Below are 13,593 nucleotides of genomic sequence, written 5' to 3'. Positions count from 1 at the left end.
ACGCCGGCGGGTCACTTGGCCTGCTCTGGGCGCAGGCGGCAGCTCCACTCTGCCCCCCTGGCCCCCACAGCACCCAGCAGGACCCGGACCAAGAAGCAGTCACCGCAGGTTCCCCAACCCTGGGCCAAAGCAGCTTCGGGAGCCAGAACCTGGCCTCTCCGATCCCGCCTCATGCTCCGCTAGGAGCAGGCTCCAAGGAGCGACCCCCGCGGGTTCCCCTGCCCCAGGCCAAAGCAGCTCTGGGAGCCAGAGCCCGGCCGTTCCAAGCTCTCCGAGCTCCGTGCACGCTCCGCTGGGAGCCGGCTCAAAGACGCAGTCCCCACGGGCTCCCCAGCCCCGGGCCAAAACTGTTCCGGGAGTCAGAACCCAGCCGCCCCGAGCTCAGCGCAGGCTCCACTTGGAGCTGGCCTCAACACGCAGTCTCCGCAGGTTCCCCAGCCCTGGGCCAAAGCAGCCTCGGGAACCAGAATCCAGCCGCTCAGAGCCCGGTGCACGCCTTGCCAGGAGCGAACCCCTAGGAGTATTCTCCACTGGTTCTCCAGCCCCGAGCCTGAGCGATCTGTCTGCAAGACGCAGGCAAATACCAGCCTGAAATCACCTGTTCTGTAGCTGAATGAGCTGAGATCAGTAGAAAACGGGGATGAGTACATCAGCTCTCCAAGATGGTGGCTGCTGTCCTCCTCCGTGGTCCGACCGGTGTCGAGAACCGAACTGGACCGCTTCTCTCCTCTGTCTCAAAGCTGGAACTCAACACTAAGCACGGCCATTGCACCACTGGCAGGAGCCCCCAGAATCCGCATCGCTGCACCCCCGCTCTGGCACCTCGCTGCTCTAGTTTCATTTTTTATATAGCTGTTTGATAGAGCTGTCTTGACATACCTGTTTCAAAATGGGTACCTCAAAATGTCAGAAATGAGGGGCAGAAGAGATAGATTTGAGAATAGTCTAGAGGCAAAATTAATGAGACTTACAAATGAACTGGATGTCATCTGTGGCAGAAAAGAAGGGAGGAGAATAATTAAAGGTTTTATTCTGGTTTCTAGTTTAGGTGAGTAGATGATCTTGAAGAGTGAGTTTTGTTACTGGCGATGGTTCTGGGGAATCTAGGGAATCATTTTGTGCCTGTCTGCTCTTGTGTTCTCATAAGAGAAAATTTCAAGCAACATATGAACCACAGTGGACTACAGCAAAGGATCAGAGGAGAAAGGGAAGGCACCCTCAATGGAGAGACATGGCACCCCTTTATTCTCCAGTATGATTGGGGATCTTAGGGAAGTATCTAGAGAGTCTTGCTTAGGTACTGCCTCTGAACTTCTAACTGATAATAGGATTGCGTCAGATTTTTAGCCATAGGTACCCAGTGAGCCCACTTTGGGGTGATTTAAATATTATCATGAGATTAAAATTATATAACAAAGATCTAAAGGCAACTCTCAGTCTTCTTGGCTCACAGTGACTCTTTCTAATTGAAGTTTTTTTTTTTTAAACAGATTTTGTGGTCAGTGGATTTGCTTTTAATTATTCAGTTTTCCTGGCCTCAGAATCTCTGGTCTGTGTGAAGGTCACTAAAGTCTTCCTTCAGCAAAATGTATATTCTTATTATCCCCAAGAGAATACCATAAGAATAACAGGTTGTTCATCAGGGAATGTAGCATCTTACTTCATGTTTCTACCATTCATGTCTGTCTGCTACCTATTAGATTTGAAGGTAAGGATAAAATTTATTCAGTTTTTACAGATTGGTTTTGAGTTCAATGTGGAACATTAAAGTGGAACTATTTTTCTTTCATTAGAAATAGTCTTAAACTGTGAGAGATGTTTTATAGTTAGAGATGCAGGTTTGAGAGACATCAGCATAAAGCAATGAGAAGGGCTATGAGAAGGGCTGAAATTATTTTAGGGGAAAATGTTTGAGAGGTAGGTTAAAAGCAGACATTAGAAAATCACTAATGTTTAAGCAGTAGATCCAGGAAGGGAAAGCACAGCTAAAGAATCTGCAGAAAAGTGACCAGAATTATCTAAGGAGCACAAAGACAGAATAGTATAGGCTAAGGAGTGGAGATTGTCCAAGAGGGAGCTGTTTGTGGTGCTGTCAGTGGAACAGGGAGGTCCGGTAAGGTAATAACCAAAACCTGTGCACTGAATTTGTTTAATCTGAGAATCACAAATCTCTATGAGGGTGATTTTAATAACGTTGGGACAGAAGTCTTTTTATAGTTTTGAAGACTGAGTAGACATAGGGAAGGGGGCAACAGTGTTTGAATTTTTCTTTCGGGCAATTTGAGGAGGAGAGGAGATTGAACTAAAAACTAGATTATTCTGATGAAGAGAGGGCATTTTTAGGGTGTAAGATTTGAGCTTCTTTGTAGTTTGAAAGGGAGAACTATAAATAGAGAGGAGTTCACCCACCCAACACAATCATACAGTTTCCTGACATGTTTCTCTGACTTTACAAATGCTATTTATTCTGCTTAGAAGGCTTTTTCCTCTTAAGTCCACCTGAGTAAGTCTTTTCAACAAAGGCATGTTAACTGTCAAAAGAAAATAGTAATTTTAGCTTAGTGCTAGTTTCTATTCTTAGAAATGTTTCAAAATATTTTCTATGACTTTTTTTTTTAGTAGGTTACTCAGGCAAATTACATTTAAAATATATTTAATGCAGACTGCCAGAGTGAGGAGCTTGGCAAATTCACTTATCACAAATTAGTGATGAAAGTGGATAAGATTGTCAAAAACAGCCACTTAAGGACTTTGGAAAGTTACCAAAATCAGACAATAGAGTAAGAGGCAATTTATTGAAGAAAAGCTACTGAACCTTATAGAGGTTCATCACAGTGGAGTCTGATGTTGTAGCCTGTGAGGCTGCTTCCATTCTGCAGTGCGCACCTATGACTTGTTATCATGGTGGCTCTATGTATGTATGTATGTATGTATGTATGTATGTATGGTGCCGGGGATTGAACCCAGGGCCATAATGTATGCCTGGCAAGCACTCTACCAACTGAGCAATAGGGTGGGGCAAACTGTGAAAACCAGTAGCTTTGCTTTTGCTACTGGATGGGGCTCACTTGATTTGGAGCAGAGTGATTTCTGGAGCATTATTAGAAACAGTGATTTTTGTAGCAAGGGAATGAGAGAGCCAGGGTTGTGGGTTACAGGGGATTATAATTCTTGTTGGGAAAGCCATAGATTGGCCAGGATTTTAAAAGGAGATATGAAGAATGAGTGGATCTTCATAAACTCTTCCATATATCTGGTGTTTTGGAAAGCTGTCTGAAAGTGCAAGACCGCACACACTAAGGAGAGAGCAGAGAGGGCCCCAATTAGTCATATCTTCATGATGGACATGAGGCCTTGCACATAAACAGTGGAGATATATTTCCAGAATTCTACCTCCTAAATGGTTTTGCTGCTTTTTTATTGAATAAAGAAAAACTTGATTGGTTTTCAATCTTCCATTGTCATCAAGTGGTAGCTCTTGGGCTCCAAATGTAGAAATCTAGAATCCAACCTCAGCCTGGCCCTGTCATTTCTGTTGTCAGTTATTCTGATACCTCCAAACTGGTTTCCTGCCTTTCGCCCTTGACTCTTTCCCACACCAACCATCCATCCTTTTGAAATTTGTCAGATGATATTACTTCTCATGTCATTTAACCAAAGTTATTTTTTTAACCTTGATTCACAAAGATACACACACTCTTGCCTTTAATTTTAATTTTTACCTTTCTCACCTCATTTCCTCCTGCTCATTCTTTTGCTGTTCTGTAGACCCACCAGGTGCACTCTTGTGTCTGGGTTGTTGCACATGCTGTTCCTGTTGCCTTGCTCTCTTGTCTTTGCAGGTAGCTGCATGATTTCCCCTTCCCAGTCTTTTCTTGATTGCTATCTTCTCAGTGATTTTTTGCCTTTTAGTAATTACTAGGAATAATACTAAATGAATGAGCAAATAATGATTAATGAATAATAAGCAACGAATAGTTTTCTTTTCATAATGCTTCAGTATTATTCAATTCTGCAGAAGATTAAAAAACAGATAATATTTCTAGAGTTTATTTGAAAATATGAATAACATACATAAAAATTTTCATTTCTCATTCTTATACAGTCCAAATATGAGCCACTCATCAAATTTCCGTTTTTCACTATTTTTTTTCTTTTCTGTTCTTGACATTTTCTCACTATTTGAGATGTCACTTTTTCTTTTGAAAGATCTATTAGCCATCGCCTGTGTAAAAAAAGCTACAAAAATCACAGAGTAGGAAGTAATAGTTTCTTTTCCTTTATGGATAGGCGTTCATACATTTTCAATACACTTTATTATTAGTTCTGTAATTGACATTTCTGTCAGCGCAAACATCAAAAGTTAGAACTGGAGGTGGCATAGAAATGTTTTCCTGCTGGGGGGAATTGGAGTATTCTTTTATTAAATTATTTTCTTCAATTTGCCTGTCAAAGCAAGTGGAAGTTCAAGTCATTCTAAATTGTCTTACCTTAGCCTATAATTTAGCTAAAAAGGGAACACAGATTTGAAATGATGAAAATTGCTCTTAATTTTCTGGAAAAGATCTAAAGTAAAATGAATTAAGGTATCTTTGCATATTTTTCAAATACTGTTCAAAAAATAAAGTGGGTTAAAGGGTATTAATTTGTATGGTAGGAATCTTAGCAGAAAGTTAAGTCCATTAGTGCAACATTATAGGGATTATTTTAAAATTAGCCTGTCACTGTTAGACAGTCCCACATGTTCTAAATTACCGTCCTGTTGAAACTCGAGTACACTTGGTATTTTTTCATGTGAATTTTAAGCTGTTATTTTGTTTGTTGACCTCATACTTGCATCTAGTTACTCATAACAAGAATAGGAAGCTATAGGAAGCTCTTTGAGAGCAACAAATGGAAAAGACAGTATGCTTTCCTTTAAGACACAAGCCCACATAATTGTAAAAGTCCAGGTTCATAGTACCATTATGTGAGCTTAACACTTGACTATACCTTTTAGGTGTATCATAATCTAAATTTTTCTTGTTGTTGTTTTGTATTTGGACTGGTAAAAGGAATTCTTAACCAAACTTCTCCTTGGGCTCAAGTGACTCAGTTGACGAGTACCACTTTTCATAGCCAGAGAGGAAAATACTCTAAAACTCACAGGTTTATTTTCTTGTAATTTTTAAATCCAAAATCACTTTAAAGAGAAGGTAGTCATGAGTGGCTTTTGGAACAGAAACAGGTTTATAAATTACAATTATTCAAATAAAAAACAAGATAAAAGATGTAAAAAAGAAATGAATCTTTTTTTTTTTTTTTTTAAGAAAAGGTAATCATCTAGCACTTAGGTGTGCAGGCACTTGCTAAAGAAGTGCTTCTCACACTGTAAATGCAACAAATGGAAAAGACAGTATGCTTTCCTTTAAGACACAAGCCCACATAATTGTAAAAGTCCAGGTTCATAGTACCATGAGATTTTATGAAGAACCAGTAAAAAAAAAAAAAAAAAAAAAAAAAAAAAATGAAGCCCTAATTTTTAGATCTGACCAGGGTTCTGGTCTCTTCGGAGGTGTGGAGTCCTTTTCATATCCATTGTGATTTTGGCAGAATTAATTTCCTTACAGTTTAGGGTTTATAGTGGCTTGCTTCTTCAAGGCTAGCAGGAGATCTCAGGGGAAAATAGAAAAGACCGCATTTTGACATTTGTGAAAACAAGAATGTATTTTAATCAGTTCCCACAGCAATATTTTTGTGCCTGGTGAGTTTTTATCATGCATGTCTTTTTAGTTGTGGAAAATGCACTGGAATCTAGTGTTTTATTTGTTGTAAGGTTTTGGTGGGTTGACATCTGATTCAGATGCAAGCAGAATCTGAAGAATGGCTGTGAGGCAGTGTGATGCTGCAGAGGAGGCTGATAGCAGGTGGCAGAGGGCCCCTTGGAGACACTGAACAGTGTGGGATCCATTGTGTGGATCCTTGAAGGTTGATCAAGGGGTTGGAGCTGGGCGTGGTGAGCAAAGGCTGGAGTTAGAAAACTGAACTGGGAGTAAGTAAGTGCAGTAAAGAACTGAAGAAGCTGTGAGGGATAAGTCCATTTTGAGGAGACAGAGCCTGGATTAGGGCATTGCCTTTGGAAATAGAAAATGGCTGATTTAGAGGAATAACTGATAGGAAAAGGTGACCAAGTCACACCTGTCTTTAATTGCCACATTCAAAGGCTCAGTGTTGGGTTAGCTTGCCCTAGATGAGAGCATTTTTTGTGTATGAATTAATTTAATTCATTCAGCAAACATTGGTGTACCTACTGTATTTTGATCCTGACTATGTTGGATTTTGAAAGATGACAAAACATTCCTCCCAGGGTGTTTACATTTAGGAAGGAATAAACATTTTAAACCACTTTAGAAGTTAAGGAACACTAGGAAACGTCACAATGTCCATTGCATTTGACCCAAATCTCAAGTGTCCAATATGTGATTTAGATTCCAAATGCTGTGAGATCAATGAGGAGTACCACTTGGGCTCTTGACTGCTTTACCTACAGTTAACCTCAGGTGTTTCAAAAAACAACTGGTTTAACCACTGGATGTCTGAGAGTGAACCCAGGTGTTTAATATTAATTCCCTCCCCTGAACTGTCTTTTAAAAAGTTAAAAATACAAAATAGCAAGGTGAAAATCTATAGCATTCAAAGAAAATACATTAGATTTCTGTGTTGTATGTCTTTTATCAGTAAAAATTCTTAACATCATTTTAAGGACTAATTGACCTTTCAGTTTGACAAAGCATGTTTTATTTTTAAATTTTTGTTTTGGTCCAAACTTGTGCTTTATTTTTTTTGAAAAAAAATATTTTGGTCACTATTTACACAGGTTTTTTTTTTTTAAAATCCTGAGCCACTTGGTGGTTCTAATCACCATCACTCTTCTCTTAGAATTCTTTACCCATCTTTTTGCCGTTAGAATGGTTTGAATACACTGAGGACTTTGGAAAAATCAATATTTCTGGTGAACTTGAGAGACTATGAGCAGAGGCCATGCTAGCAGGGTCAGGCAGGTAAACCCAGTAGGAGAGCAGAAGTGTTACCCTCTCTCAGTCCAGTGCTTAGCTGTCGACTCAGAAGTCATCCTGAGTCACCACAAGCTCAAGGATCATGCAAGTTAAGCAGAGGGAGATAGGACTGTCCACAGGATTGTGTGAATCATGGTAGGGGTGACAGAATATAGCATTCATGGACTAACCACCTAGCCAATTGCTTTTCAAAATGGTTTATGTTATAAAAAACAAAGATATAGGTTATTTTATTTTTTTAACTTACAAATATTGAAGTCACAAAAATATTAGCTTTTCTAGTTTAAAGTAAAAGCAACTACATATGGTAATGTAGAGAAGACAGCCAAGTTGTACCAGTATATTTAAAACTTATTAAAACTCTAAATTAAATTTAGAGTTACCTCATTTCATAGAAATATATGTCAATATACTACTCAACAGAGATCTGGGATACAGAATATTTAAACATATGCTCTCTTGGATCAACAGCAAAAATATCTTTACTTTTCTGTTCTACCCATGTCAAAATTTTAAGTAAAGATAAGGTAAAATTTTCATAAAAATCATAAACTCCACGAAACCAATTAAAGATATATTCAAACAATTCTCAAATACATTTTGACTTTAAGATCAGGCAGTTGACATGGAAGAACATTATAATGAGTACCACTGAATTAGTAGTAAAACTTTTTTTTAATATGTTGATGGATCTCTATTTTATTTTAGTAAAACTTTTGATGTCAACTTTGAATTGTGGGAATATTTTACATCTTACATAAAGGAAGCACTGGTATTTAGAAACTTAAAAAAAAATTGTTAGAACCGTTAAGACTGAGGTGAAAGAATTTGTACAGCCTTCCACAATTTGAAAGAGATAGTGACGGATACTGGTCTCCTGGTGGTATTGATCTTCAGACCTGGTTTGATGCAATGGTTCATAAGGAGTTGTTGCAGAATATCTTGGCTGTCTTTGTTCTTAGCAGCAAGGTGAAGGGGATCAAGAGGACTCTATTAAGCACTGATTTCTACATCATGCTGAAGTAGGAAAGAAGCCACTCAGGTGTTGTTCCACTTATAGGCACTGTCACAGGCTGTCCAGCTTTCTACAGTTACTGCGTGAACATTGCCCTGTGTGCCACCAGCTCTTTGACAGTACCTAAATATCCAGTGTAAGCTGCTCGATGAAGAGGGGTGCTCAGCTTCATCCTGAGTGTTCACATGAATGGCCTTCTCAGAAAGTAGTCTCCGTTTTGTAGTAAGCTGATTTGTTTCTGCAGCCCAAACAAGCAGTTTGCTTAGATCTTTTCTCATTTTCCTTGAAATTGATACCATCTTCATTTTCCCCCCCTTCTTCTCATCTTTGTGAGAATTGCTTACCAGAGACTTTGAGAACCAGTGGTAATAATGTGTCCATGTGTTTCAACCAATTCAAACTGGTTAAAGTGTTTAGAAAAGTCCAAGGAATTCTCTGGTCTGGAATTCTCTGATCATTTATTTCCTTTATTTTCATTTTTACTACTATTCTAAATAAAAGCATTTCAAATGCTAGAGTATTTCTAGAGATGAATTTTGTATGCTTTATTTTTTCATCAAGATCTTACAGAGAAAGATTGTCACTCAAATCTTGCTTCTGAGGTTGTCCTCTTGGTTGCTCAGGACTTGACAAAGAATATTGCTGGGTTTCTGTTCTAGAGACTAAAAGGCTCAGGGGTCACTCCAGTTGAACTGGGCTGACTGGGCTGTGCAAAATAACCACACAAGAGACACAAATACCTTTTTCTTTGGGGTCGCTGTGACGGCTCCTTTGACCTTAAAGGTCTGCAAGAAGAGAGACAGGGATAGCATGCGCTGACCCCTTTTATTGAGGAGAAGCTATTCAAATGAGGCAGGGGGTCAGGTTTCAGGGGGCTGAGTCTATCTTCATGATGTCCACTGTCAGCAGGTTGACTGACACCAGGGTAGGCCACACCCAAGGGCACAGTAAGAGAAGGGGACACACACAAAACACTTCCATGGAAGATTATATCCTATACAGGGCAAGGGGTAATATTATAAAGGAACAGGTGAGCATAGCTTTACCCTTGGGGCTGTAGCAAGACACACCCATGCAGGACACAGGGACTCTGAACCCAAGAAGGGTGGGGAAAGCTCTGCCACATTTCTGTGACTGAGCGCCTCAGCACCTAGCCAAGGAGTGTGACTCAGTCACATGCAAGGTTGGTCTCCCATAGAATATATTTTAATCAATTCCTGTAGCAGTATTTTTGTCCCTGGAGAGTTATTATCCTATGTTTTTAGCAAGTGGAAAATTCACTGGAATCTAATATTTTATTTCTTTTAAGAGATAAGAATCTTGAATTTGATGAAATCAAAACTGATTCTAATATGTTTACTGTGTACAAATGATTTATATTCAAATTGTAAAATACATACTCCCATATTTTCCAGTGCTATAAGCATACTCTCTGTTTTAATGAAATTAATTGCTCCTTTGGAAAATGTATGGGTACTTGAAAAGATGTTTTTCATCTTTATTATTTTTGAAGCGAATAAAAATGAGTAATTACTGTGAAAGGGCTTTGAGATTGGCAAACTATGGCTCCTGAGCTAAGAATGATTTGTGCATTTTGAAGGTTGAAATAACAATAACAACCACAGAATGCCCTCAAGAAAATAGAGAGGGAGGGAAGGAGGGAGAAAGGGAGGGAGGAAAGAAGGAAGTAACAAATGAAAAAGGCAGGCAGGTAGGCAGCGGGCCAAATCCCAGCAACTCAGGAGGCTGGGGCAGAAGGACCACAAGTTTGAGTCCAGCCTGGGCAACTTAGGGAGAACCTGTTGCAAAATTTGAAAAATAAGAAGGGCTGGGACTTTAGTTCAATGGTAGAGTACCCCTGAGTTCAGTCCCCAGTACTAAAATACAAGAACAAAAACAAAAAAGAATAAAAAAATTGTTAGAACCAAAAACATTTACTGTTTGTCTCTTTACAGAAAAAGTTGACTGAGCCCAATAGTTGCAGCACATTTGCAGCACAGCTTTAGTAATGTTTTATATAATTCTGAATAGTTTGTAAGGTGTACTGTTATCACTATGCTTTCTTTTGTATACATAATATGGAACCACTTTATAGTTGATGTTATTTCTGATTATATTTTGTTACATAATCTTTGCATTAGTGCTCCAAAATGAAATGTTCTTATAAAACTTTTTACTGTGGATAGCATGTTAAAGTTTTAGTGTATTTCTTGTATAAAGTATTAAAAAAATAAAATATTTTTTTTCATTTTGAACCATTTTTAAGTGCAACACTCAAATTTTCATCTAATTAACTTTGTTCTCAATAAAAATGTATTTGGAAGGAAATATGAGAAGTATAGCAAGAGAAAACGTGTGCTGAGGTTGGTGTTGCATCATGTAGGTGTGGTGCTAGTGCTCATTTTTCCTGTTTATTTAAGGGGAACTAAGTAATTTGTTAATATTCATGACTACAGAAGTATTGTAAGCAGTTTGGTAAGGTTCAAATGTATAGTTCAACCTTTCATAAATGGGTAATTTGATTAAAAAGACAGTTTAAGACCACAAAATATTTTTTATATTGTTTGTAAGCTGTTTCACAGAGGATTGGTAATCAGTGTTATTAATAAATACTGTGTAGAATCTTTGATAAATAAATCAGTTATGAAGGCAGTTTTATCCAAATATTTAAAAAATGCAGACACATTTTATGAAGTCTAAGTTTTAAATTTATAGCAAGTTTAAGATTGTGAATGAATGGATGAGTTGTGACCTTTTGTACCTGTAGTCTTTAAAAAAAGAAATAAGGAATTTTTGAATGCCCTATCTATTTATTGAACTTTTGAAGGTTTGGTTTTTATTCTTGGTGTTCTTTTTTTTTTTCTTTTTGGTGTTTTTATGTTCATACTGGTGAACATTCAGTTCATTTAGTACTTTGTAGATATATTATTTACATTTTCTGAAATGGTGACAAGACACTATTAATGTAAAGAGACATTATCAAGAATTAAGTGAATGTGTTTCTCTTTCTATATTTCTTTCTAATTTGCTCAGAATATTTCATTTCAGAAGTTAGTTAGGAAATTAACTTCATATTAACCAGTATCCAATAGAAAGATATCCCTGCTTCTTTCTTAATTAGTGCTATTTTTATGTCAGATAATTTGCATGCAGCTGTCCACCATTTTCTAACTTAAATCTGATAAATGCCTCCCTTCCCAACCCCTAAGTTCTTCTTTATGCCAATTAACGTAGCTTCTCTGCTTTAATATGCTTTTTTTCTTTGTTTTAATATCTGAAACTGTTTCTTAAAAGAGATTCTAATTAACTTATAATTTATTTTAGAGACATTGTCACACTGCTGGCTTTGTGATTTCCTTATCAACACTTTGTGTAAACATTATAGAACAGGATGGAGGGATAAGAGAAAATATGAGAAATAGGAGGCAGGCTAAATTTAACATTTGGATATAGCGAATGTTATAGTTATTTGATATCATATAAGGACTTGGGCTAAATCAAATTTGGATGGAGAAAATCTGATCACATGTTTCTGTTGACAGTATTCAGAGGTAACATTATGTCAAAGATTTTTACTGGAAACCTCTGAAATTTGAACTTAACTGAGATTTTTAATTAAAGTAAAATCTCTTCTAGTTAATTAATAGAATAAATGGGAATTAGGGGAAAATCTTTTATTTCTAAAGTTTAAGTTAAAATAAAATTTTATTCTTGTAATTTTTTTTCAAAGTAAAATAATTATCTCATGACCTGAGGATCTTTGTTAAATTTTATTTAAAAAAATATTTTTATTAGTTGTTGATGGACCTTTATTTAATTTATTTATTACATGCAGTGCTGAGAATTGAACCCAGTGCCTCACACATGATAGACACGTGCTATACCACTGAGCTACAACCTCAGCCTGGATCTTTGTTTTATTTTGTTTAAATGAAATGTGTTCAAATGGACAGAAATCTCATGTATCTACCTATAAAATATTCATATCTAAAGAAAGTTACGTACTGGTACCTATTTGAACTTTGGAAGACTAAATCTAATCCTGTAAATGTCTTTCTTTGATAGGATAGCTGAATTTTGAACTTGAACAGTCATTGCAGCTGGGTAATGGTTGTGTAGTTTTTAAAAGAAATATGACCTTATTTAATTTAATTTTTTTTTAGTTGTGGGTGGTCACAATATATTTTGTTTACTTGTTTTTATGTGGTGCTGAGGACTGAACCCAATTCCTCACGTGTGTGAAGCAAGTGCTCTGCCACGGAGCCACAACCCCGGTCCATGCTTTTATTTTTATTTTTTCCTATTTAGTTTTTGATGTGCAGTTTTATTTTCCTGAGCAGTTTAGTAAGTATTTGAAAAGCTTGGTTAGATCCAGTATCCAGAAAAAATGGGATGCAAGAATATGTTTTCACAATGGTCGTAGTTGTATGTTGTTAAATGTTGTCAACCATATTTTAAATCATTTGTCTAATGGCAAGAAAGAAGGAATTGGTAAAAAGTAAGCTAGATTTCTTAAAATAGTTTCTGACAAATGGTGAAGCAAGTGTAATAGAAAAATCTATTGGTGGATTTTCTCTGAGATAGATTTGTAATAGCAAGTTCTATTTTCCTCTGGCATTATTGTTGATGTTTGTCATTTTAAGTTTTCCAAGTACAAGAATCAACTAAAGTGGATCTTTGAATTACTGTTAGTTTTTGACTGAGAAAATGATGAACTTAATAAAATCTTTGAAATATTAAATTAACAGAACTACTATAAGATTGTCTTTGTAAAACTAGCTACTGATTATGATTTGGGAAGATAAGCATCTTGCATTTCTTAGAAATCAAGCCTTGCATTTCTTAGAAAGCAAAAATTTGGGGAATTTTCTTTTTTATTGCTTAAGAATTTCAAATAAAACAAATGTAAAGTGGACCATCTCCCTCCCCTGCCCACCAGTTATAATACTTGGGAAAGAGTTATGTTAAAAGCAGTTAATATATCCTTTTCCAAATAGGGCATTCTATATATCCTGTTTGGCAACTTGTTTTTCTCATGAAGCAGTCTTATGATATGCTACATTAAACCATTTCTCATTCTTTAATTGCATAGTATTCTGTAGCATGGATATAACATAATTTCTTTCTCCATTTCTCTTTTGAGAGTTCTATAAATTTTCTACTTTTTTGCTATTTCAAATGTAAAAATATTGTTGTAAAGCATGGTAGTTGCACATGTATTGTGAAGCATAACCATAGATTCTGGAAGTAGAATTGTAATGATGTGCACAATCTGTGTTTTTTATAAGTAGTAACAAATATCTCCCGCAAAGAGTGCCAATTTATGCCCCTCTCAGTAGTGTATCTGAATACTTTTTCCCCTCATATTTTCACAGTAGATATTATCAATCTTTAGGTGACTGTTGAACTTCATTAAGAACTGCTCTTCCTCAGGCTGGGGTTGTGGCTCAGCGGTAGAGTGCTCACCTAGCATGTATAAGGCACTGGGTTCCATCCTCAAGCACCACATAAAAATAAATAAAT

The 13,593-nt window shown here is 36.9% G+C and overlaps 1 protein-coding gene and 1 pseudogene across 7 annotated transcripts in view; one reads left to right on the top strand and one right to left on the bottom strand.

Annotated features, from left to right (window-relative positions):
• The window catches only part of RABGAP1L (RAB GTPase activating protein 1 like), a 647,569-nt gene that overhangs the window by 154,636 nt on the left and 479,340 nt on the right, over positions 1-13,593 (top strand). The window lies entirely within an intron of this gene.
• Positions 7,863-8,547, bottom strand: LOC308652293 (ankyrin repeat domain-containing protein 49-like; annotated as a pseudogene). Its single transcript has one exon. The product of its transcript is annotated as an ankyrin repeat domain-containing protein 49-like (transcript).

Source organism: Spermophilus citellus, assembly GCF_964194105.1.
Source record: "Spermophilus citellus genome assembly, chromosome: 6".
Lineage (NCBI taxonomy): Eukaryota > Metazoa > Chordata > Mammalia > Rodentia > Sciuridae > Spermophilus > Spermophilus citellus.
Note: the sequence above shows the minus strand (reverse complement) of the source record. Positions and strands in the feature narration are given on the sequence as shown.